The 25,001-nt window shown below is 40.3% G+C and overlaps 1 protein-coding gene across 10 annotated transcripts in view; it reads left to right on the top strand.

Annotated features, from left to right (window-relative positions):
• The window catches only part of SEMA6D (semaphorin 6D), a 518,494-nt gene that overhangs the window by 224,724 nt on the left and 268,769 nt on the right, over nt 1-25,001 (top strand). For all 10 annotated transcript variants that reach the window (XM_032481257.1, XM_032481258.1, XM_032481264.1 and 7 more), the window contains exon 3: nt 9,772-9,843. The gene's annotated coding sequence lies outside the window, so the exon portion shown is untranslated. The remainder of the gene's footprint in view (nt 1-9,771; nt 9,844-25,001) is intronic.

Raw genomic sequence — 25,001 nt, 5'->3', positions numbered from 1 at the left:
AGATGATGGTATGCAACTGTCACCATAATGTTGTATTATCTAAAAGTCTGCCTTAGCAAACTCAAGCCAGACACTCTTCTCAGAGGCTAGAGGTTGTAAGTGGTTACGCTGAAGAAACCCTTGTTGAAAGGGCATACAGACAGCCTCTAGGAACTTCTGGTGGCCACAATGACCTGAAAGCAGTCTTTAGCCAACCTCCAGCAAAAAGCCAAGCCCCTCAGTCAAACGGCTGTAAGGAAATGAATTCTACCAATTACCTGAATACGCCTGAAATTAGATTCTTTTCAGTTGAGCCTCCAGATAAGAACACAGCCCAGCAACTCCTGGATTGCAACTTTGTGGTAGATTTTGTAAACTGAGTTCATAGGACTTGCAGATGGATTGGACTTGGATGAAGTTAAAGGAGGGTCAGAGAGAGAAGAGAATAGAGAATGATCTAGCTTGATTTGGCCCTGGGTCCATGGTGGTTTACTAAACTAGGAAAGACCATGGAGTAATAGATGGGATGGTGTGTGTGGGAATCAAGATTTCTGTATTGACTATACTAAGTTTGAGATGCCTGTGATAATCTGAAAGGGTAAATAATTAAATTTTAAAACTTGTAAAATAACCACAAAACAAATGATAGATTTTCTTATTTTTTTTTTCCCTACAGCCTTCCACTTAAACCAATACTAGACTGAATTAACAATAGAGAAAACTCTATTAAATTCTATTAAAAAGGATTTCATCTCTGTGGCAATACCAGAGATAACTATCTGGGGGAAAATGTGGAGTAGTTCAGAATATACTGTCTGGTCCTTCTACTTTGATTTTCTAAATAACACATGAAATAAAAATCTGTTCTTAAAAATCAATTCCACTAACTCCCTCTAGATCCTTCTATTCGAACCCCCAAGTCAGAGTGTTTAAAAATCTTACACAGAGACTAAGAAAAATGTCTGTTTTCTAGATTTTCTTAAGACATAGGTGAGGTTAAACTCTAATTAGCCATCCCACAGCTGTGTCTTCTCATTTGCAAACAAATGACACTCAACTGAGGAGGAATTCTCCTTCTGTGAATTCTGAGAAATTATTTAGAAATTACTCAGAATCTAATTTTCATACCCAGGGAGCCTCGTAAGAAGGAGCCAGGCTCGTTACTGCTTATCAGAAATTACTTTTCGTCTCAAGTCCTTTTTTACCCTGAAAGAGCAGTTTTGATAAGAAGTGAAGATTTGAGTCAAAGAGAGAGGGGAAAATCATTGCAAGGAGTGATCGATGAAGTCCAGTTAGCCAGGCTTATTTAGAGTTGCCGAGAAATCTTCTTGCCAGTGACCAAATCTTACAAAATAATAAGTACCCTGCTCTAAATGTGCTTTGAAAGCACTGCAAGAAAATCATATATCTTCTACGATGAAAACTACATCGTGATGCTGTATGCATGAGGACAGAGTATAAGAAGGAGCAAAGACAACCTCAGATAGGTGATTTGTTAGTGTTAACGTGATTGTGGCCTTTGTTTCTCTGTTTCCAACCTTTTGTGCAGGTAATTTTGTGAGGCAGAGACGAGGGATGGGGAGCACTGGAATGTATTGCGAAAATCCCATAATTTTCATTTAAGTTGAAATAGAATCACCAAATTGTGTCAACAACAGATCTCAGTTTTGGTAAATGTTATGTTTTTAGTAAATGTTGCCAGTAAGTCTCTAAAGTGTTTGTTACAAGCATACACTTAACATACAACAGCAGATATAATAACTTGGAAATTAATTCAGCTAAATTTGCCTTGAGCTTATGAAACTACTATTAATATTTGTCCTTAGCAGGCATATTGAATCCTTTCCACAGCACATAAGGCTCCACAGGGCCTACTTCTTATTCCTACTTCTTGGCAACAACCGCCTCCACCCACCCCGCCCCCCACCCCCACTTCAGCCTGGCTGATGTTTCTGCTCATCCTTGAACAAGCTCACTTCCATCCTAGGGTCTTTGCCCTTGCTCCTTTCTCTACCTGGACCACTCTCCCCTTGATCTTAACATCACTGCCTTCATTCAATTTTTATTCTGAATGTGACCTTCTCAGAAAGATCTTTGGCAACCATCTCAGATAACTGCACTCCCAGTTCCACCACCACCAGCAGTCTCTCTCCATCTCATCACACCATCATAATTTCTACACAGCAGATACTGCGCAATCTGAGTTGCTGTTAGTCATTGTACTGCTTGTTTATTGTCTGTCTCCCTCCAACACACACCCACATACAAATGTAAACTCCACGAATACACAGACCTTGTACCTTCCCCTCTTCACCAATATATCTGCAGTGCCTGAAACATCACTTAATATAAAGAAGGTATTCTGTAATATTTGTCAGACAAATGGTTAAGTTGAATTTGGAAGAACAAGAATCTGAGGTTTGTCTGTCAGATTTGATAATCATACGACTATAACACAGATGGCATGGGACCAGGGTCTCTCCATCATTAAAATTAGTAATAATAATAATAATAATAATAATATCTCTGAGTAAATTCTTATTGATAAAATAAAGTGTACAGGATGTTAGGAAGAGGCTTCTTCTTGGAGATTTAATTGCTTTCTGTACTTACATGAGTCATTCTGTTTGGAATGGAAAATCTGGTCCTCGCATGTTAATTGAAGGATGAACTAAAGTCAGTACAAACACACAAATAGTCCCAAAGGGATAAAATCCATAAGATTAGAACTTCCGCTTGCAGGACACATTTGTATAAATATGTGAGGAATATATGTGTTTCTGTTTGCATTCTCACATTTATACTGTGTTGCAAGAAAAAGGCTGCAGATGTGCACTGGGTCAAGTCAGTGCACACCGGATTTGGTCCTTGCCACGTGGGAAGGGCAGTCCTTGTGCATTACCAGATTATACTGAATATTCCTAGAGGCACCATTTGGTGATTCCAGATTTTGATTTTTTGGGGCCTTTTACATTCATCTAACATAATTCATTTCAAATCTTGGTGCTGCCATGGAGTTTTTCCAGACCATTCCGGTATGCTATGTTCTCTCCATTTCTCTTACATCCTGTAGCAATTATTGATAATTAAATGTGTCTTGTCTTGTGTTATTTTTATTGTCTTGAACTCTTATTTGCAGGTCTTTTTTTGATTTGGGGGCTATTATTTAAACCTTCTTTATCCCCAGCACTGTGCCTTGTGTAGCAAGAAAGCACTACATATGTTACCTAACCAGCAAGTCTAGAGGGTGAAAACTACACCCCAGATGCCCCATTTCAGCCTCGCTCTTGCTGAATGAGAAATATGTAAGTGTTTTAGCAAAAACTGGACCTGTTTTCCCATAGTATCTGTGAGTATTGATCGGCAGCGAAGACGTTACTACCCTGCACGTAAGCGTATTTCTTGCTTCTCTGCCATCAGAGATTAAATCGTTGGCTGTAATGAACTAGAGTTAAGACGACCAAGTTGTTCAGGTTCTCAGAAAATGAAAAACACATTAGTTGTGGTGGTTTGTTGTTATTGTTTTTCCTGTTTCCGTGAGCCATAGCAAATAGTGATTACTCTGTTTACAATGAGTAGATAAAACACCCTTTTCCCCTCATTATTAAGGTTAGGCAGGAATACAGGTAATTTTATCTCCTGTGAAGATGACTTAATTCACCATGAGTGGAGAGCCGGAAGGGCTGCAGTAAAGCTAAAACTTTACTGTTTTTCAAGAACCTGGTATTTGTGGCCCTGTGTGTTGCTGGTCTGGCTTGTGAGTCACTAAATCCCTGAGCAAAACAGATGGCATTGAAAGAGGCACATGGACAGAAAGAAAATGCCTGACCATAAAGAGATGTAGATAAAAAAAATCAATTCAAAAATGACCTTGAATGTGGGAAGGATTTTTAAAGAGAGGGTTCTTCAGTAAGTAAATAAGAAAACCTCAGTGTCCTAGAAGGGATAGTAACAGTCCACTGTAGCAATAACAGAAACAACCAGGGTCTAAATCTAATTAGTTTTTCATTTTAGTACAAGGCTTACAATTGCAAGCCGGGTTACACAGTGTACTCTGCGTGGGGCTTGTAATTTTCCCCTTGAAATGTTGCTCAAGCTGTTCTTCAGAAGACCCCACAATGTTCTACCTGGTCCTTCACCATTATCCAATTACGTGCATCCTTTGCCTCATAATTGAAAACCTTCCTCATACTCTTTTTCCTGATCATCTCTGCCCATAGCAAGTCTTCTCGACTCCACTCCTGTAGCCTTTACTGCACACACTGCGTATACATTTTGTTTATGTCATAACCATACAGCAATTTTTAGTGATTTCCAAATCAATAAAAGGTGGTTTAACTAAAGTAGATGCTCATAAGTATCTTGAAAGGCCCAAGAGCTGTATGACTAAAACGTACGTTGATGGTACATGGAAGGCATCCCCCTGGGGCCCAAAGAGATAGATTTTAAAGTCAGACAAACTTAGGTCTGAAACATGTCTCTTCCTCTTGCTGGTTAATTGTGTGACTGTCTTAGTGCCTGTAGCTGCTGTAACAAATAATTGTAGACTGGGTGGCTTGATACAGAAATGTATGTTCTCACAGTTCTAGAGGCTGGAAGTCTGAAATCAAGGTGTCAGCAGAGCCTCACTCCTCTGAAGGAGTTAGGGAGAATCTGCTCCTTACCTCTTCCAGCTTCTGGTGGCTGCAGGCTTGTGGCCAGATCACTCCAGTCTTTACCTCTGTGGTCACATTGCCCGCTCCTCTTCTGTGTGTCTTCTCCTCTGTGTGTCTGTCACCAAACTCCCTCAGCCCCTCTCTTATAAGGTACATGTGATTGCATTTAGGGCCCACCTGGATGATCCAGAATAAACTCCTCCTCTTAAGATCCTAAACCTAATCACATCTTTTGCCACGTAAGGTAATCTTCACAGGTTCCAGAGGTTAGGGCGTGGACGCGTCTTTTTAGGGGCCACCATTTAACCTGTATGATGACTCTAATGAGATTTCATTTTGGGGGTTACAGTTCTTCTTAAGTAAGAAGAGGACAATGACTTTTCATTGTCATGGCTATTAAATATATTTTCCACGTAAACATGTTTTTCAGGGTCACATAAATGGTAAAAAGTATTAGTGTGGACGGACTACCCACTGCTATTCTAATTAATTCAGCCCCTGTAGCATCCTGTCCCTAGAGGTGTCTCCTATGTGCTCATTAAGGAATGCATTCAGTTACCCTATGACATATGACATTCCACCTCCCCGCCTAATCCTGCTTCAGGTGCCTTTGGTGGTACCTGTCTTCACTGCTTCCTACCAAGTCATTGCTACCAGTGCCCAGGTTCATGCCGATGGCCAAGCTTCCTGATATCCCCAGATCTGCCTGTAGTGTATTCCACAGCCAGATCCGCTTTTCACTCTTCCGAGATTATTGGTTTGATGGGCTGCTGGTATGCTCCCATGGTAGACCCTCAAGGTGCCAAAGTTGTATTATATCCTTTCCAGTCCTCCATGTGCACAAGCCACCTGCACCCTTGCCAGAATGGAAACTCTCTCTTCTCTTTCCCCCACATTTAATTTAAATACCTCTTCAATAGACAAGTACCATATACGTGAGTCCTTGCACGATTAGGTCAGGACACAAATCAAAGTGACAGTCCCATTGATTGTCCTGCCCCACTGATAAATGAGGTCTTGTCATGGAACAGGTGGGTTTATCTGAATTAGTACTCTCTTAAGAGGTTCATAAGTCTCTTGTGCAAATAGACAAATAATTCCACAAGATGTGTATGAACCCCAGAGATGAGTAGAACTGAGCCTCGAGCTAGCTTCTCTTTCTCCTACACATCCTCTGCCTTCCTGCCCCCAACCTTTCCTATTCAAATACACAAGTAAAGGCTTTTGCACGGCACCTGGGATATGGTAGGTGCTCAGTAAACACAGGACCTCCTGTACCCTCAGTGCTTTGTACATGGAAGATAATTAATAAATACGCTTTGGCTGCTGATATATGGATTTTTATTGTATAAAGAATGGAAATATTGGGGGGAGGGTATATATAGCTCAGTGGTAGAGTGCAGGCTTAGCATGCATGAGGTCCTGGGTTCAATCCCCAGTACCTCCAATTAAATAAACAAACAAATAAATCAATAAATCCAATTACCTCCCCTGAAAAAATAAAATAAAAATTAAAAAAAAAGAATGGAAATATCCCTCATAAAGTTGTAATTTCTCAAATCAGACCTTTAACTTTAACATGTACTATTTTTAATTGTCTGGTTGTTAATAATAAGCCCCTAAATATAGACCTTTGGACATTCGTATGTGTGTGAATAATTGTCCACACTCCATTTAAAATTCTTACTTCTTAGACACTTGCCTTGCACCATTGCTAGTGATGCTGAACTCTTTTGTAGCCTGTGAAAGGGAAAGGTTGCTGACTTTATGTTATAAATCCCAGAATAGGTCTTGCCAGTTTTACAGTAATATTTACTTAGTGTTTTTCTCCAGGGGTAAAAAAAAAAAAACCAGCCTGCTTTTTTTGAAATACTTTCCAGATGACAAAATAATTCATATTTGTAGTTTTCATGGAGAAAATTTAAAGATAAGAATTTTGATCCTTGTTTTATAAATGAGAACCTGAAGACCTAGAAAAAAAACCTTGTGCCCTCCCTGACGCAAAGTCGGGATCCTTTTAGAAGTGGTGTGCCGAGTTTCTAAGCATTTATTGTAATATATGTTTCATGGACCAGTAATCATCCCTTACCCCTGAAATCACTGCAGATTGACACACTCCAGGTCTGGTGGGGCTAAGGGAATTAAAGTAATTATGATGTAAACATGTTGGTATTTATGCTAATTCGTGCTGGAAAATGCAACCTAGAGAAGGTGAGTTGACTCAAGCAAAGCTTTACACACTCAGTGTGTTCTCATTAACCCTTTGAAGGCTGGAAATGCAAGAAGGCTGGCAAACTTGTAGGGGAAAACAAACAACTTGAAAATGTTAGCTAAATGGTTGATTTAGAAGTAAACAAGGGCTAGAGGCATTAAAAGGCTATTTAGTTAGGGATAAACTTGTAAGAGTTGATCTAGATACATGGGAAATGGGAGTGGGGTGGTTTTTCTGCCTTCATCACCTCCCTGTAACACATCATGGCAGTTTACTGGGATGAGGACACTGTCTCTTTGCTTTTCCTAATGGGATGCGAAGGGGAAATTGATGCATTATTTACCATCATGGGTTTCTGTAGGACCTAACCCGGCAGCAATGGTGCCGTTTAGTAGATGTGCCTGCTAGAGTAGCAAGTACAAAAAGACAAATTTGAACCCCATCCCCTACTAGCAACGTGATCTGGGAAAAAATGTCTTTGCTTCCATGGGCTTTCGTTTTTTTTTTCCCCCTCATCTGTAGTATGAGAAGTAATAATATTGACAGGTTGTTAAGAGGTTCAGATGAGAGTGTATCTCACAGTGCTTGGTGAAGCGTAGGCCTGTACACGTGTTATGTGAGTAACAAGTTTGTGCCACTGTCGGTCACTTGCTGCACTGCACCTGACTGCCTTCTTGTTGGAAATAGATTATAATCAAGGAAATCAGCAACTTCAACCTCCCTTCTAATTTAAATAATATGTGATACTATATATAGATGTATGTGTATGTACATACACATACGTGTATATGTGCATGTATGTGTGGGTATATATATATGTACATATATATATTCATATCTAAGTTTCTTCATTGTTGAAAAGTCAGATGCAGCTGACAGTGACTTCTGTCATTGGAATTTTCTTACTGTAGCAGATTTGGCTTGAATTAACAGCATTAGCAGAAATTGAGACTGTTTCAACCACTGTGGCTGAACAGGAAATAAAACGGTTTAGAGACAAGTGGCTTAAACCCTGAGCATTAACATTCAATGAGAGGGAAGAGTCATCAGCCTCATAACCTTACTTTACGTGAATGAATGCTGGGACCTGAGAAGGAGGACAAGTCAGGGGGGCCTGCAGTCAGCCAAGATGATAATCTGGAAGAGGTAACACTGTCTATGAAGTGAGCGCCATTACTGGAAGCAAGTTCTGGGCAAAGGGAGAGGTATCAAGAACATCTGTTTCAAGACCGTCCATAAGACCGTGTACTGATCACAACCCCTCAGTTTATATTTTTCAGTTGTCCAGATATTAAAGCAACACATTTCTTTGGTTATCTCCTACAGCACTGATACCAAGAAAGCACAGATCAGTTGCCAGTATCCAATATCCAGGTTTGATTGGCACAGATGAAATTGTCCCCAACTGGTAATACTCAGGCCAGAAGAAGTAGTCCTGCCTCTGGGCTTCACCCACTTACCGTCACAACACACTGGGAAGCCATTCAGGGTGATTCCTAAGACAAGCTCTTTCTACTCCACCCTGACCAGAATCCCTCAGAATTTTCTCTGTAGAAAAATTTTCCTGGATTTCTCTTTCCATTGACCCTTGAACTCTTAAGATCTCTGGCTATCGAACATCTGTCACTGCCAAATTCCTTATCGGCATAATTTCTTACTTAGTTTAGGTAAATAGCCCATCTTTTCTGAAGCCAGTGGTGTCTCAAGTCGGGGACAGTGGGAGCTGCCTGCCTGGTGGGGAGGAGTATTTTACCATTGACCTGGTTGAGAATTGTCAGTGCATGGTGATGATAAAAAACAGATATACTTTTAGATGGATGTATTACTGCTTTTAAACTCTCTACAGCCTCACTGCTTGAACCTTGGAATGCCATTGTCTAAACCCAGGAACGTTTGGAACTATTGCTGTTTGTTTTTTGTTTGTTTGCTTTTGTGGGAGAGGAGTGTGGGCATCAAAATGATCTTCACTGTTTTTTCTCTGAAGAATTAATACCTTCAGCAAGTGTTTATGGAGTGCTGTTAGATCAAGTACCTGTACTGGATATTAGAATTACAATAACAGACAAGCCCTCTTAATGCTCATCAGTGTCTCATGTATCAAAACACATTCCAGAATCTGCAAAAGCTATTTGTCTATTTGTTCATTTCTTTTATAAACATGTTTATCAAGTACCTCTATATGCCATGTACTCTTCTAGACATTGGAGATAAGGTTAGCAAAGAAATGCTTGACTCTGTCTTAATGTAGTTTCCATTCTCCTGTGTGTGCTTACCTCTCTTATTTATGTAAATAGTGTTACATAACTGCTTTTTCCTATATTAGTATATCAAAAGTATTATTATTTACCTAAGAATTTTTTTTTAAATCAGCTCACTCTTAAATTTAAAACCACTTTAAAAGAAGGAAACACTATCTCTACTTTAAGTAGGTAAATGAAAATCCCTATGGCTTGTGAGAAATATGACATATAAATATAAATACAATGGAAACAAACATGATTAATAAATTCTAACTGAATCTTGTGGTCTGCCGAGATCTATGTTAGTTAGAAGAGAGATTAGCAAAATTAGAGATGTACTTCAATCAAAATAAGACTTTTTCCTTGAACTCACCAGAATTATTGAAAAGGAAATAACATCATCCTGTGTGCTTCATTGTTACTTCATTCGTGTTCTTGTTCTACCTAAATTGGTCTTGCTACTACAGTAACCACACGGCCTGCTTCATAAGGCCCTGTACGAGGAGACTGGCTCACGTATCGGTTCTATGTGGAGAAATCTTTATGGAATTGCTTAGATAAACTGGGATTACGAACCTAATTCCAATTTATTTTCTCTTTCTTTAGTAAACTTCAGGCTATGCACTTTCACTCCATTTGTAGCTATTTTAATATCTTTCTGCCCATTTTTTTCTATTTCCTATAGAATACAGAGCCCTGGATCTCTTGGCCACAGATTGACAGGCTGGAATCCCGAGGAAGATCAAGACTCCTAACAGTAAGACATGGGTCTTTTGCAATTATGTCTCTTCCACATGTGTATACTGTATGATTTAAGTTTGAACTTGAAAGATTCACTCTTCCTGGGGAAATCACTACCAGCTAATCTGGATTTGTGCCTCAATACTAGTGCTAGACCAGCGCTAACTAAATGATCAGGGTGGGTTAGCTTTTCCAATCGGATTCTTGATTTAGCATAGATCAAAATTGAAGTTTTATTGTGATTTTTTTTTTACACTTTCATTGCCAATTTAGAAAAACACAAAAGGAGAAGAATAAAGATTAAATAATAAGAAGCACTGCTTCAAAGGACACCATTTGAAGAATAATTTAGGTCAGCTTGCTGCATGCCATCCACTGAAAATGCCTTACGGGGGTGTTTCCAAATTGCAATCAATGTCAAGTGTATTCTTTCCACAACCACATGTATATACGTAATGGCCATGTCTGGTAGGCAACTGATGGAGCAGAGCAAGCTGTGTGGTATGGATAGAAGGAAATTCTCCTGATTATGACCGAGTGACAAGAGAAGAAGCAATCAAGTAGAGACATGTGACCATTTTACCTTATGAATATTTGAGGGAGAAGGATCAGGGCAGTAAGCAGTTCTTTTCAAACAGTGACAGTGGTATAGGGTGACTGCGTATCACGGTAACTGTGAACGTCCATACAGACCCTGTGAGACACCGATAGACTGTTACAGTGATGGTGTTCAAATCATTGTTGACTCTTGGTGCTGTTTTAAGTCTGTTAGTCCCTATAAATAGGTCTCCAAGATTCTAGTATTTTTAAAATCCTCACTTCCCTGAGGAAAAGATGGGACTCAGAACATTCAGGATTCCTCTTCCTCCTAAGTAACTTTGTCTTGTTTCTTGAATCAAGTGCTGGTATACTCCTTGCTTAAACTACAGCCCATTCGGTCCTTCTCTAGTGATTTTCAACCTTCGTGTACTACGCAATCTGTTATAAAGCCTGCTGCTCCGGCGGACAGGACCCTTCCTAATTTATGTCTACTTTGTCTGCGAGGGTCTGCACCAACTGAAAGGTTAATTCTCAGAAAAAGGCTGCTCACCATGAGATGGCAGTGAAGAGCAGCCTGGCAGACAGGCCCAGATTACCTGGTTTTTGAGCCAGACTCGGGGCTGGGAGTAGCAGGAGGAGCTAGATGACCAAAGTAAACTGCTTTTGATTTTGTTCTTTGTTTTTATCTGGCAGTGCCTTTCTGAAGAGGGGGCTAGGCATTGCTGTTAAGGAAAGTCCTGATTGTAACACCTGAGGTTGAGAAATCAGGAGAAAGGGAGCTAGTTCCTGAAATATACCAACCTCAGATGATCAGAGTTCTGCTGGGCTGCCCCCCCCCCACACACACACACACACTCAAGAAGAAAGAGGAAGGGAGAGAAGAACAGAGGAGAGAAGAGAAAAGAGAAGGGGACAAATGTTTTATCATTGGAAAGCAAGGCTAACTGAGATTAGCAAGGAGCCGAAGGCAGTTATGCTGGCTTGGAGACCGGCATTGTTTCTTCCCTCCTTAAAGAGGCCAAAATGCCACTAGACTAGACATGAGGGTGGGTTCTAACACCCTGTGCATTTTGAAACCCCTCATTGTACAGAGAAATCAGAAAATGATCAAGATGGATGACATTTTCACAAACTGCGGCCCAGGAGGTGTCATGTCTTGCCCAAGGTCATTCAGTGAATTAGTGGCAGGATTAAGATTTAAAAACTCACTTGTCCTAATTATCAGTAGCCTACCCTGTCCAAATCACAGGAGCTAGGGAAACTTGATATTTTCTCCCAAACAGAAAAGACATTACAGGAGTCTGAAATTCTGCCATTCTCATTTTTCTTAATTAAAATTTTGGTCTATGAGACAAAATTTGGGGCACAAGGGAGTATAGGGTAACATCTCTGATTGTGTAGTAAGTTAACATGGTAATCTATCAGTGTGCCATGGGATCCCTCAGAAACCTCATCCTTAGAAGACACTTCAGCAATCATACATTGCTCCTCTAGCTGTTCTTTTGTTCCTAAGCAGGAAGCCTGAAGTAGGAGGACAAATGGTGTATTGCTCTGTGTTTTCATCTTCAAGGAAAATCTTTTTGCGAAAATCCAATATGTAAAGCAGGTAAAGTAAATTTGGAAGAGATAGTGAGGATGCTAAAATAGAGTCTTACCTGCTTCCCAATCATGCAATTCTGCCCCACCCAAAATGGCTCCAGGACTGTCTTGGAGGAATGTGAATGCCTAGACATAGCAGAAGTAAAGGAGCTTTGTGGCCAAAGACACCTGCAGTTGAATCTGTGTGACACTGGTCTTGTTACTTGATTTCTCTTTGAGTTTCAGCTTCCTCATCTAAAAGTATGAATAACATCAATATAATAAGGTTCTATTGAAGATTACATGAGACACATGTATGCAAAGGAGTTGCTGGGTAAATACTGGATTTTAGACTGATGCTGGAAGTTACTGATTTGATGATGGGAACTGGTCTCTGCAGTCAAAGAGGGTTATTTCACTTTTAGGGTTGAATGTTCTTTTGTTCAGTCAAGAACTATACACATGGTGGCTAATAGTGGTACAAGCATGAAGGACATAGAGACCCATTTTCCTGGAGGAAGAGCTTAAGAGCACATTTTTGCCTTGTCTAGAACGTAGCATGAGAAACTGTAAGTAAATCAAGTTAGCTGTGTTCCCATAAGCATCACGGGAGCTTCCTAGAAAAATGGGATTCGGGCAGTATCTCTTCTCTAGAGACAGCTTGAGAAAAAATAATTTGCTAATATCGTTGGTGGCCTTGAAAATGGGGAAAGTGGTAAGAGGAGGAGCCAGATGGTCAGTCCCCCAGAGAAAGGTATGGTGGCTTCACACAGGACACATAGCCCTGCAGTATCTGCTACTCTCTGGGCCTTTCTCCTCGGCTGCTGTGGCACCAGTCCCAGACCGGCTCTGGAGATGTATGATTTGTGGAGCCCAGCAGATCCCTGATAATAACCAGGTGAAATCAGAGAATCAGCACCACTTGAGAGAAGTCTCTGGCTGGGCCAGAAAAGTTCCTGGCCCAGGAGACACTAAGGCTCATCTGGGAAGAGACCAACACCACGGTTTCAATCCAGTAATCATGCGTGAGTCCTCTGGCACACAGTAGTACAATCTGAAAGAACCGGTGTCTCTAGCAGCTTTCTCACCAAGTCCTCAGCAAGTCTGTATCTAGATTAGAGAAGAGATCTGGTACCGACACTTAATGTTTCTTCATAAAGGATCAACTTAAATTTTTCATGCATTGGAGAATTGGGGTTAATGCTCAAAAAGCAAGCTTGTTGTAAAATAAAACTAATGAGATATGGCTTTGAATAGATTTCAGGGACACATCTTCCAGCCTGCCTGCGGTCCTTTGGAAGGAAAAGGTTTTCTCTGATTATCAGCAAACTATAGAAAACCATGACTACGCTGCTAGAAACTCACCACTGTCTTTCTTTTTCTTTGACCCAGAAACTCTTTTCTTCCCTTAGTCTCTTAAAACCTCTATTAATGACTATTTTGTGATGGTGGCTTTGTAATCTCCCAGTTCTGGCTCTTGAGTGGAAAAAAAAAAGGTTTGTTGGCGAGCTCACAGGGGTCTGGAAAGGCCGTCCCTTTCCCAGCTGGCCAGGAGAGCCGGAAGCCAGAGCGGGCTGTCCACGGGCTGTCTGGCGAGGGTGAAGGAAGAGGGGAGGAGGAGGAGCAGGCTTAATTCCTGGCTGGCTGGATATCAGGAGGTGGCCTCCTTTCCCTTTGGCTCATAAGGCAGAATAGAAGGCCAAGAATCCTGGCTTAGTTCCTGTCAGCTTGTTGCCTTGTTTGTGGGCTTCTGGAGGGAACTGAGTCCGGAAGAAGCCTGTGGGCTGCCCGAGACAGGCTTACAACTGAGCCTCGTAGAAGGCAGACCCTCCCTGTCGCCACTGGGGTCAGCATCTTTTAGCAGAAGGTTCTCTCTTCTTTCAGTTTAGAGGAGAAGTGGATTGAGTAGTAAATGGCCTAATTAGTTGTGGGATATTTATTTGATACATTGGGGATCTTTTCTATTTTCCCATGAAATTACGATAAACATAAACCACAAACACTTTTATTTCTAAGCATCCCAAACCTTATTGCTTGTATCAAAGGGTACATGGCATTATGTCTTAAACTTATAGGTATTTTTTTTGTAGCAAATATTATATGACTCCAAAGAGTCTTCTTAAAATATGATTCTTCTCAAAGGGATCTGTGTGACCTCAGTGAAATGCTTATTTATGCAACATTACTCCTCTAGTAGGTACTGGCTTTATTAAAACCATTCAGTATCTTTGCAACATGATACATGCAAGAATTCACTAAGTCTTAATCATTTTTGTTTCCCTCGTGCTTAATAGAGTATTTATTTACAGCTTTATTGGAATATAACCAATAGACAAAAAACTAAATACATTTAATGTATACAATTTGATGATTTGGGACATATTCGTGCATCTGTGACACCATCACCACAACCAAGGTAATAAAAATGTCTGTCACCTCCCCAAATTTTCTCATGTCTCTTTGCTTTTTATTGTTTCTATTTTTGTTTTGTGGTAGGAACACTTAACATGAAATGTACCCTCCAGTTTTTAGGTGTGCAATACTGTATTGTAAACAATAGGCACTGTGTTGTGCAGCAGCTCTCTAGAACGAATTCATCTTGTATAACCGTAAACTTATACCCATCAAACAACAATTTCCTATTTCCTCCCCTCATCCCCTGGCAACCGCCATTCTGTTTTCTTCTTCTGTAACTTTGACTGTGATGAATACTTCATCTTAGCAGAATCATGCAGCATTTGTCATTCTGTTACTGGCTTATTTCACTCTGCGTAATCTCTTCCAGGTCCATACATAGTTGCAAATGGTAGGGTTTCTTTTTATTTAAGGGCTGTGTAATATTCAATTATATAAATATACCATATTTTTCTATATCCATTCATCTTGAACATTTAGGTTGGTTCCGTATCTTGGTTATTGTAAATAATGCTGCAGTGAACATGGGAGTGAAGTTATCTTTTTGAGGTCTTGATTTCAATTCTTCTGGTTGTATGCCTAGATGTGGGATTGCTGGATCATATGATAATTCTATTTTTAATTTTTTGAGGAAACTCCATACTTTTTTTTATAGCAACTGCTCCATTTACATTCATACCAACAATGCACAAAGGCTCCAAGTTCTTCAGAACCTCACCAACACTTGTCACTTATTTATTTATTTTTGATCATAGCCCTTCTAATAGGTGTGAGGTGACGTCTCATTGTGTTTTTGATGTGCATTTCCCTGATAATTAGTGATCTTGAGCACCTTTCCATCAACTTGTTGGCCATTTGTTTGTCTTTGGAGAAATGTCTATTCAAGCCCTTTGCTCATTTTCTAATTGGACTATTTTTTTGCTTGTTTGTTTTGTTTTTTGTTTGCTATTGAGTTGTAGGAGTTCCTTATGTATTTTGGAAATTAATCCTTTGTCAGATGTATGGCTTGCTATTGTTTTCTCCCATTCCATAGGTTACCTTTTCACTGCTAGTTGTCACTTTTGCTGTGTAGAAGCTTTTCAGTTTGATGTAGTTTATTTTTGTCTATTTTTGCTTTTCTTTCCTATGCTTTTGGTCATATCCACAAAATCATTGCCAAGACCAATGTCGTGAAGCTTTTTTCCTATGTTTTTTCCCCAAGAGTTTTGCAGTTTTGGGTCATACATTTAAGTCTTTAATCCCATTTTGAGTTTATTTTTAAGTATGGTATAATATAGGGGTCCAGTTTGATTCTTCTGTATGCTGATATCCAGTTTTTCCAACACAGTTTATTGAAGAGACTATTCTTTCCCCATTGTGTATTCATGGCACCCTTGTCAAAAATCAGTTGACCATATATTTGTGAGTTTATTGCTGGAGTCTATTCTGTTCTTTTGGTCTTTATGTCTGTCTTTATACCAGTATCGTACTTTTTAAAGTACTATAGCTTTGTAATATATTTTGAAATCAGGACATGTGATACCTCGAGCTTTGCTCTTTTCTATGAAAATTGCTTTGGCATTCTGAGTCTTTTGTGATTCTATATGACTTTAGTGTTGTTTCTCCTATTCATGTAAAATATGCCATTGGGATTTTGATGGGAATAGTATTTAATCTGTAGATTCCTTCAGGGAGTATGGACATTTTAACAATATTTTAACAGAGTATTGAGGGAAAGACAGTAATGCGCAGTAAAATTCCTTTTGTTCCCCTATATTTCCTGGCCCTTTTGCAATTAGGCAGGGCACTGTGACCAATTTTGGACTCTGACATGTGAGTGGAAGTGATGAGTGTGTCACTTCCATACTGAGGGGATCAAAGCTCCATTATGCATGATTTTATGGCAACCAAGCAGGCATGTGTTCTGGATGGTGTGACCACAGGATGATGAAATCTCCATCAACTCAGATCCCTGCGTGACTATACGGAGTAAAGTCTCTGCTGACCCCACATTGGACATAAAGTATGAGCAAGAAATAAGCTTTTGTCATATTAAGTCACTGAGATTTTGAGGACGGTTTGTGATTTGCATAACGGAGGCTGTTGTGACTAATATAAGTGCCGAGCCAGTAGTGAGCGCTGCCTTCAAGTTGCTTACAATGATGCTGTGTAAATTGTGGGGCTCTAGTGGGAGCTTGTGCAGAGTATGGTTAGAACAAAGAGGATTGTTGGGGGTGAGTTGCCTCTATCACAGGGGAGGTGACATCTATCCTAGATCTTGAAGGAGACATGAGCATGCCCCAAGCAGAGGAGGTAGGTGGGGCATCCTAAGCAAAGGCAGACAGGAAAAGGTTCTACGTTGAGATGTTGACACTTCATTCATTCATTCATTTATCTCTACTCTCAACACTAGTGATTAGTTTAAACATAGATTTCACAGAAGGATTGGTAGAGAAATAAACTGTAAAAATGCTTAAAATCAGATTGGGAGGGGCTTTGTCTTGTTTCATTTAAGGAGAATTCTAAATGACCCTTACAACCTTAAAATCTAAGCTTTAATTTGATGAAAAGAGATGGACTTAATTATTGTACTAATTTTTTGTATGTGAAGAATCTGAGAATCTGATATACATTATTTTCAAGTTCAGTTAAACGTAAATCAGTAGTGGAGCTCAGAAACAGTTTAAGCATGTACTATTTCTTCCACCTTCCTGTTACCCTGTCTGCAGCTTCTCATGCTCTTGTCTCCTCCAAAAAGTAAACAAACAAAACAAAAATCCCCCAAACCTGAAGTCATTTTAGAAACAAACACTGGGAATAGGGACGGAGGAAGCATGGATATAAGCCAGAGCTAACACGCCCCAGCATGCTATCTGACTGAATTCAGTCATTTGTTTAATTTTTCGCCCATGGACTCATCCCATTAGCCCCATCATAAGACAGCTTCCTCTCCAGTTCTTAGATTTTTTTTCCCCTGACTTCAGTCGATTTATTTTTTTTAGCACACCCTCACTTCTGCCCTTTACCAAGAGGCCTTAGGCAGACGGTATCTTTAAGTACAAATCTATCTTTCATCCGAAAATATGTTGGCAGTCGAAGAGGGAGAAGACGGTAATACTAAGTAGTCACGTGAAAAGGTCATATTGTGTGATTAAAGGTTCATGGTTTGAGAACAATGTGGATGAATCAGAAAAGTGACTTTTCGTAATGTGAAATGTATCTTATTTTCCTTAGAAAACAGATTCACTTCACCAATATTTATTGACTAGATTCACACACTAGATTTGTTGAAAATTTCAGGAAAATATATCATTTCCTGGAATTAATTACAGTATTTAGGTTTTTTATTTCTCCAGAAAGATGTGTGTTTTCAAATACCACATGAACTTCTACAGAAAGCAGCATGTAAATTATCAGCCCAGTCTTAATAACTTGGGTAGAAAGTATCCAACAAGGAACACCTGGGTGCTAATGACGCCACCTTCTCGGGTTTACCTGGATGGGGTACCAAATTTAAATGGTCTTTCCATAGCTACAGAGAGCCCATAGGCTTAACCCTGGCCAGCTTCCTCTCAAGTGTTGCCATTAGTCTACAGCAGGGAATGATCACGAATGACCTGACATAACACATTTTCACCACAAGAAAAACCCTCAAATCACAAATTCCATTAATTAGGGATTAACATCATCATTTTATATTTGGAAAAGAGCATGTTGCTATCATTACAGAAAAATTTAGTCTATGTAATGTTTTATAGGCAAGAGAATTATGCTAGAAGTATCTAAACAGCCACAAAATTCAATATTTTTACTAATGATTTGTGTGTGTGGAATGATGCAGTGAGGGGCATCCAGCTAACCATTTTCTATACGTTTCATTTTTCTCAGGCTTGCAGTTGGCTTCATTGGTAAAGCTAATAACCAAACAACAGCACTAGGTAAACTGGCTGTATGCTAGGTATTGTGATGTAATCTAGTAGACAGCGGCGGAGAGAATATTGTCTTAGTCTCCTCGTAGTTCAGCTCTTTCTATGTAAATGCCCGATCAGGTGCTCATAAAACTAAAATTATGACCTTCATTTTCTGTGGCTTGAAGTTGGAGCAAAAGTGTTCCATCAATAAAATCTTCAATGGTTTTTCGATCCTCATAATATCACCCAGCAATTCTCTCCTCAAGTTGAGATAATAGCAGCAATTAGGCAGCTTTTATTTCTCAACCCCTTTTAACTTTTGCTGTCTTACAAATGAGCACCCTGCATGTATATGGAACCACTAGAGAAAGAATGCTGGCCAGTGTCAGAAGCAGGGAAAAAACAATTAGCCCATTCATGAATTATCCTTTATTTTCCACTTTAGCCCCAAAGGTTAAATGTGAATGTGCTTAGCTGCCTCACTTTCTATTTGGACCACATGTGAAAGCTTTGAGGAGTTCTGCAGAGAGCAGAAAAAGTAAGATTTGTGAAAATCAAACACCCTTGCATTTATTAATGGTCACTAATGGCATGTAATTAAAGTAATTACAGGAAGGCAAACAGACAATTAGCTTGTTGGAAGTGTCGAGCAAGGGCAGTAACAGAGTTTAAAGTTCTCGTCTGTCTGGTTCATCTGTAAGTCCCACAAACATCGTAAAGAAAGAGTGATGCTAACCTGGAGGATCGGGCTGATACTGGACCTTTGTGAAGCAGCTATAGAGTCTGCGAGGGAAAAGCCAAGGGCCAAGGGCAACATGCTGGGGTGGTGTGGGGTGGACGGAAGGGAGCTGGAACCAAAAACAGGCCTCATGAACGAGGGGGGCTTCATCGGTGCTTTTGACAAGAGTTAACTACAGCAGATGGCAAACAAAGAATGAGGAACATTCAAGTCTTTCTTCTCCATCAGTCTTCCATGTGCTTCAGAGTCTGAACCACCTTCTTCGGCCCCAATTGGTCTTGGTCCAAAGGCCAATATACACTTCATGTGTATATTAATTTTACATTGCCAAGTGAGTTTTGAGCTCTTGGGAAACAGAAGTTTCGTTTTAGGAATCTTCCCTGTGTTCTGCCATGGTCAGTACAGAGCTGAGTGTCAGCCGATGAGTAGGAGTGTCCTGCGTTGCCCGTCCAGCGCCCAACCTGTTTCTGTGTGCCAGGCTCAGTGAGGGGCAGCTGTGAGGCTAAGTACTACGACCCCTATCTCATTTACTGAGATTGACATTTCATGAATCTTGTTCACAGCCGCTGACGCATAGGAACTCTGCTAATAAATGTGTCTATGTCATTTATCTTTTATGCACATCACACTTTTCTTATCTTATTGCAACAGCTCTGGGAGGTTGTCTTACAAGGGGTGAAGGGAATCTGATTTCTGTTATGTCTGTGGAAAATAAAATTTTAGAGTGGCATCTTGGAAACAAACCTTTGGGGTGGGTAAATTGGGGGCTCTTTTATTACTAACTGAATGATTGCTGAGTCAACGGTTGGAGTGGGGGGCCATCTGCAGTCAGAGGAGTGCAGGGGTAAGCAGAGGGCCCCTGCCTCCCTGAGTGAAGACATCCATCTAAGGACAAATACAAGCAGTTTGCAGTTCTGTTAAGTCCTACACCTCAGCATCTCTTAAATTCATTAGCTTCTCATTGTTACTTCACCACCTAAGTTGTTTGTTATTTCCCTCCTGGAGGAAATCAGTGCTTTCAAAGCATATTCACTAATTCCATCTCTCCCTATCTCCAGCCTATTTGATGTACTTCTCCTGTCTAATGGGTAACTCGGATCCGATTACTGTCCTACTCAAACACCTTCAGTGGCTCTCCCTGGTCTACGTGACAAAGTCCAATCACCTTATCCTGATAGTCACGACTACCCACAGGCTGGGTCAGCTTGCCTTTTGTAACTGATCCCCCATTATTGTCCTTCAGACATCCTACATTTCAATTTAAATGGCACTCTTTATGCGTCCTGAACATTCCTTAAACTTTCTCACCTCCCTTCGCTGGCTTATGCTGCCCCAACTGTTTTCCACACTGCAGTTCTGCATTTATTTCGAGATCTACCTCACGTGTCACACTAATGACACACCCCTACCTAATTTCTCTCCCCATCCTCTGCTTCTGCCTCCCAACGTTCTTACTTGTACCATTTTAGCTTGTATTTATTTATTTCTAGATAAAACCATCTCCACAATCACACTGTAACTTTCTTGTGGAGGACAAAGTAGACCTTTGCTGTACTTCTCATTGTATCTTCATAATGAAAACCTGGTTAACGTAATAGGCACACTTTTCTCACCCCTCTTATCTTCCTTCACCTGGTGAATTCCTATGTAACTAGGAAGACCCAGTTTGACCCTCACCTCTTGCAGAAAGTTCTTCTTAAACCTTCAAGGCTTGATTAAATGCACTTTTGTGTTTCCTTATTGCCTTTTGTTCGTACTTACATCTTGGATCTAGATCATCATAATGAAATTATCTAATTATAGGCCTGTCTTCACTATTAGACTCAAAATTCCCCTGAAGAATTATCTAGTATTAAATTCCCTGAGCCTTGAGCATCATAGCTGCCCTATTGGAGGTGCTCAGTACTTGCCTAATGACTGTTTGAGGGCTCAAATCCATGAAACTTTCCTCACAAGGCTGGAGACAGTAGATGAGGGCAGTTTAGATAAGATTAGAGAGCCTTTTTTGAGGAGAACAGACACAAAACACTCCCAGTTTGCAGGTTCTAACATTATGTTCAGCCTGGGCTTTGTCATCTTGAACTCAGCAGCCGCCCTCATTTACAGCTACAAAGTGTCTCTGTACTCAAGTGCATGAAGCGGATAAGTATCTTTGGCAGATTTGAAGAGTTTGGATGGATTCTAGAAAGTAGCAAATGTTTTAAACTCTTAAACGTTTTTAGACACCTAAGCTCCAATTATTTGTACTGAGACATTTCACACAGTTCTTTTCCTCAGCCTAGCCTTGACTGAGTATTTCCAAGAATTTGAGATTGATAGATACAAGCCTCTTTTAACTCACAGCCACTGTAGTTTCCAGACACCTGGCTCTGAAGTTGGGCCACTGCCAACCCCAGTCACCTCCAACTGGTAAATCCACTGAGCTCCATTAGAGTATGTCTGCAGTGCTCTGAATAGGAGGGGGAAGTGGTATGGCTTAGTCTGTAATCACTGTGGACTATTTCTCTCTCTACGCTCACTCCTGACCCAGTGCTTGGAAGGAACACAGGTACGTGCTATGTATAGTTCAGCCCTGCCTGTTCAAGCTATAGATATGTGCTTATGTACAAAATCATGTTTAAAAAAAAAAGGTAAAGCTGAATGTAGAGTAGAAATGTGACCTGTCAGATATGGTTAATGATAGAAAACTTCCTAGAAGATGTCATTTTTGTGAGAGATGAGGGAAGTATTTGGCAAGGAAAGGGAGGACAGCAATCTCAGGTACAGCGTGCAGGATGGTGTAGGGAGACTTGGACAGTGGCGAGCAGATCATTTGGCTAGAGCAAGGATGCTGGGGAGGTAAGTCATAAATGATTAAATCTTTGAGAATGGGGAGTTCAGTAAGTGCTAAGTCTAGAATTTAGATTAAAGATATGACTTGACATGATGACAACAGGGAGCCTTTATAAGTTATTGAATGAGGGGAGAGAAACATGGTAAAATATTTTTGAGGAAGACTGTTTTAAAACTTTTATGGTAAAGATATTAAAGAGGAAAGATCTAAAGCTTGGGCATTAGGAAGGAGTTTGCTACATTAAATGTGTGAGCTGATGAGTGCTTAGACCAGGGATGACATGCCGTCATTACCTGTTCCGTGACAGGTATCCATATTCAGAAGCAGAGCACTTTCAGGATGGCATCCAAATCCTTCTCAACGCAGCCCTCCGGGAAGCCTCTTCCAGACAATTTGAGTTGGCAAGCTAGGTAATGCCTCAAGGCTGTTCCTGTTTTGGACTATGGTGTAACGTGTGGAAATGACATAACAGGGGGCCTTGATGTAGAAATGACATGTAGGATATGCTAACAGGGTGACGTGAACAGAGATGATGAGGAAAACTGGGGATGACAAATGACTGAAAATGTAGAAACCTAAGGGACTACAAAGAGTTGTTCTAAGAACGTGATAGAGAAACATGGGAGGAATTCTTGTTTTGATAAGGAAAGGAATTATTTATTAATCCATTAGGTTTAGGTCCATGTGAATGTAATTAACTAGACAGAGATGGCTTACACAGAGGAGGAGGTATAATATTGAAGTTGATAACTTTATTCATTCAACCCTTTTAATAAATATATTTTGAGCAATTACTCTGTACCAGGTACTTTTTTGGGTACTGGGATGCAACAGTGAACAAGCCTGGGGCATAAATTCCAACAATGAGGAGAGACAGACAAACCATAATAGACACAATAAATAATCATGTAGCTTATTAGAAGATGATAAATATAATACAGGAAGAAAAATGTACAGCAGCATAAGAGTGATTAGGAATTCAGAGGGTGCAGAGGGACTTAGGAATTTTTCATTTATTCTCCCCATTTGTCCTACTGTCAGAATACTTGTTAGCTGAACTCCGTATGACTTAAGAAATATTAACAGTTAATTTTTTTTACCTCTGATCATAGAGACTCACTGGCCATAGACCCTTCAGGCTACAGAAGTGTGTGCCAGGGCTTTTTAGGAGCTCAAAGATTCCCCATCTTGACTTTAATACTAATCCTGTTGCCTTCCATGAAAGGAAAGAAAAGTCCAGATAACCTCCAGTGATTGAACGGAGTTGAACATTTGGCCTGTTGAGTTTTCCATGTTGCTTCCATGCATAAATTTATGTTCCAAAGAATGGTGAGGGCAGATTGCCTGATTTTGCCCACCAGAGTCTTAACTGTAATCGTCTAATATAGTCTATTCAAATTTCTATCAATTATAATACCTGGAGGAGATTTTTAAACTCAGGATCTTTTGAGAATCATGGAAAGATTTGTTGAGGGATTAAATCTATGCTTTGGAATGGTTACTAAATGGATTTTTCTGTTCAGTTACCATGAGACTACTGCTATAGAATGACCGTCAGTAACACCCAGTGGTGTTGAGATTTCCATCTTCATGCCCTTCGCAGTCAGGATTCGGTAAAAGCTCTCAACTCTTATGGAAGAGGAATGACAGATAATCCTCTGAACACTTCTCCTTTTCTGTCGTCCCTGCTCTTCGGAGCCTCTTTGGTTTGCTACAAATGCTCTGCCCTGTTTCTTCATACCAGGATGTGGGTTTCTAATGTCAGGGTCCTTATTGATAATTCCTGCAGAAGCTTAAAGTTCTTGTCACACTGAACCTTTGCAAAGACTTCTGTTTAAGTCACCAAAATGCTGGCCGCCTGCTTTACATGGTAGCCTCAGAAATGGCTTTGGTCTGTTTGCTTAGTCTTGTTGCAACTCTTCTCTCGCGGGAGGGCTCCCTCCTCTTTCCATTCTTTTTGGCACAGTCAGCATTTTCCTCTGCATTTTGTAGCATTCTAAGCACTCTCTGGCAGCAGGAAGGATATTTTCAGTCTCTTTTTGGCAGTGAGAGTCATCTTTTGCCGGGTACCAAGCTGAGAACCTCCCCCATTGTGCAGCGCTTTGACACTGCCTCAGCAGTGGCTGTGCAGAGCTGCTTCCTGTGTAGCACTATTAAATATCCCTTCCCCACCAACAGCCCTGCAGGGACAGTTCCTGTGTGTAGCACTGTTGAAATTCCTGCCCCATCAGTAGCAATGCAGGGACAGTTGTGTGGTACTTTAGGGACATATCCTGTGTGACATCATTACAGTCCTTGCACCAGGAGGAGGAATGCATGGCTACTTTGGGTTTTAATTAAATATTTTGTTGCAGTGGCTACATAGCAACTCAGGATCTTTATTGTTTATTTCATTTCTGATACTGTTAGTGCCTCACAAGCATATAAAATACTACTACCAGTTAGTTGATGAACCTGCTCTTTTATTCCCTTATCAGAGTCATTCAAGCCATGGATAGTCAGGCACGGAAGTGATGGGCTCCAGTCAGGTTTAAGGCCCCAGGGAACATCTGAATTCAACACAGCAATTCAAGAAGGAAGCAAAACTTACACTGTTTCTATCCTATACTATTTGTATTTTCTATTCTGTTTCTCAGTCCTTAACAGTGAATAATAAGTATAAGTAGTCTAAATTCTATCATTGTCAAGAGAGTAGTCAATTCAAAGAGCAGTTTCAAGTTGTACAGTTGAAGGAAGGGAGAAGAGAATGCCTTGTGATTTTCTGTGGGATAAATCCCGACTCTGATTCAAAAAGTTGTTTGTTAAGCCTTTTCCATTTATTCCTCAAAGGCTACAGGGGTGATTGTAGCATATCACACTTACGAATTCTTACGAACGTTCATCCGAGAGAACACTCCGCCTTGGAGGTTGTGTGCATATGGCTTTTGTGCTGCAGAAGACATAGATTCATCATCCTCTTCGATAATATAGTACCATATCAGTATCACCATGACTAAACTAAATATGATTGACTATGTGGTCAAAATCTGAGTCACTCTGACTTGCAGAGCAAGCACCAGAGAGATCAATACTTCTAGATCCACATTAAGGAAATAAGTCACACTGAATGAAGCCAGCCAACACATTTGGGGGTCACATCCATGTTCTTTATGGTCTCTAGCCTGGTCTATTTTTGGAGA

This window comes from Camelus ferus, chromosome 6 (genome assembly GCF_009834535.1).
Source record: "Camelus ferus isolate YT-003-E chromosome 6, BCGSAC_Cfer_1.0, whole genome shotgun sequence".
In the NCBI taxonomy this organism is placed as follows: Eukaryota; Metazoa; Chordata; class Mammalia; order Artiodactyla; family Camelidae; genus Camelus; species Camelus ferus.
The sequence above is the reverse complement of the archived record's forward strand: the minus strand, read 5'-3'. Positions and strand labels throughout refer to the sequence as shown.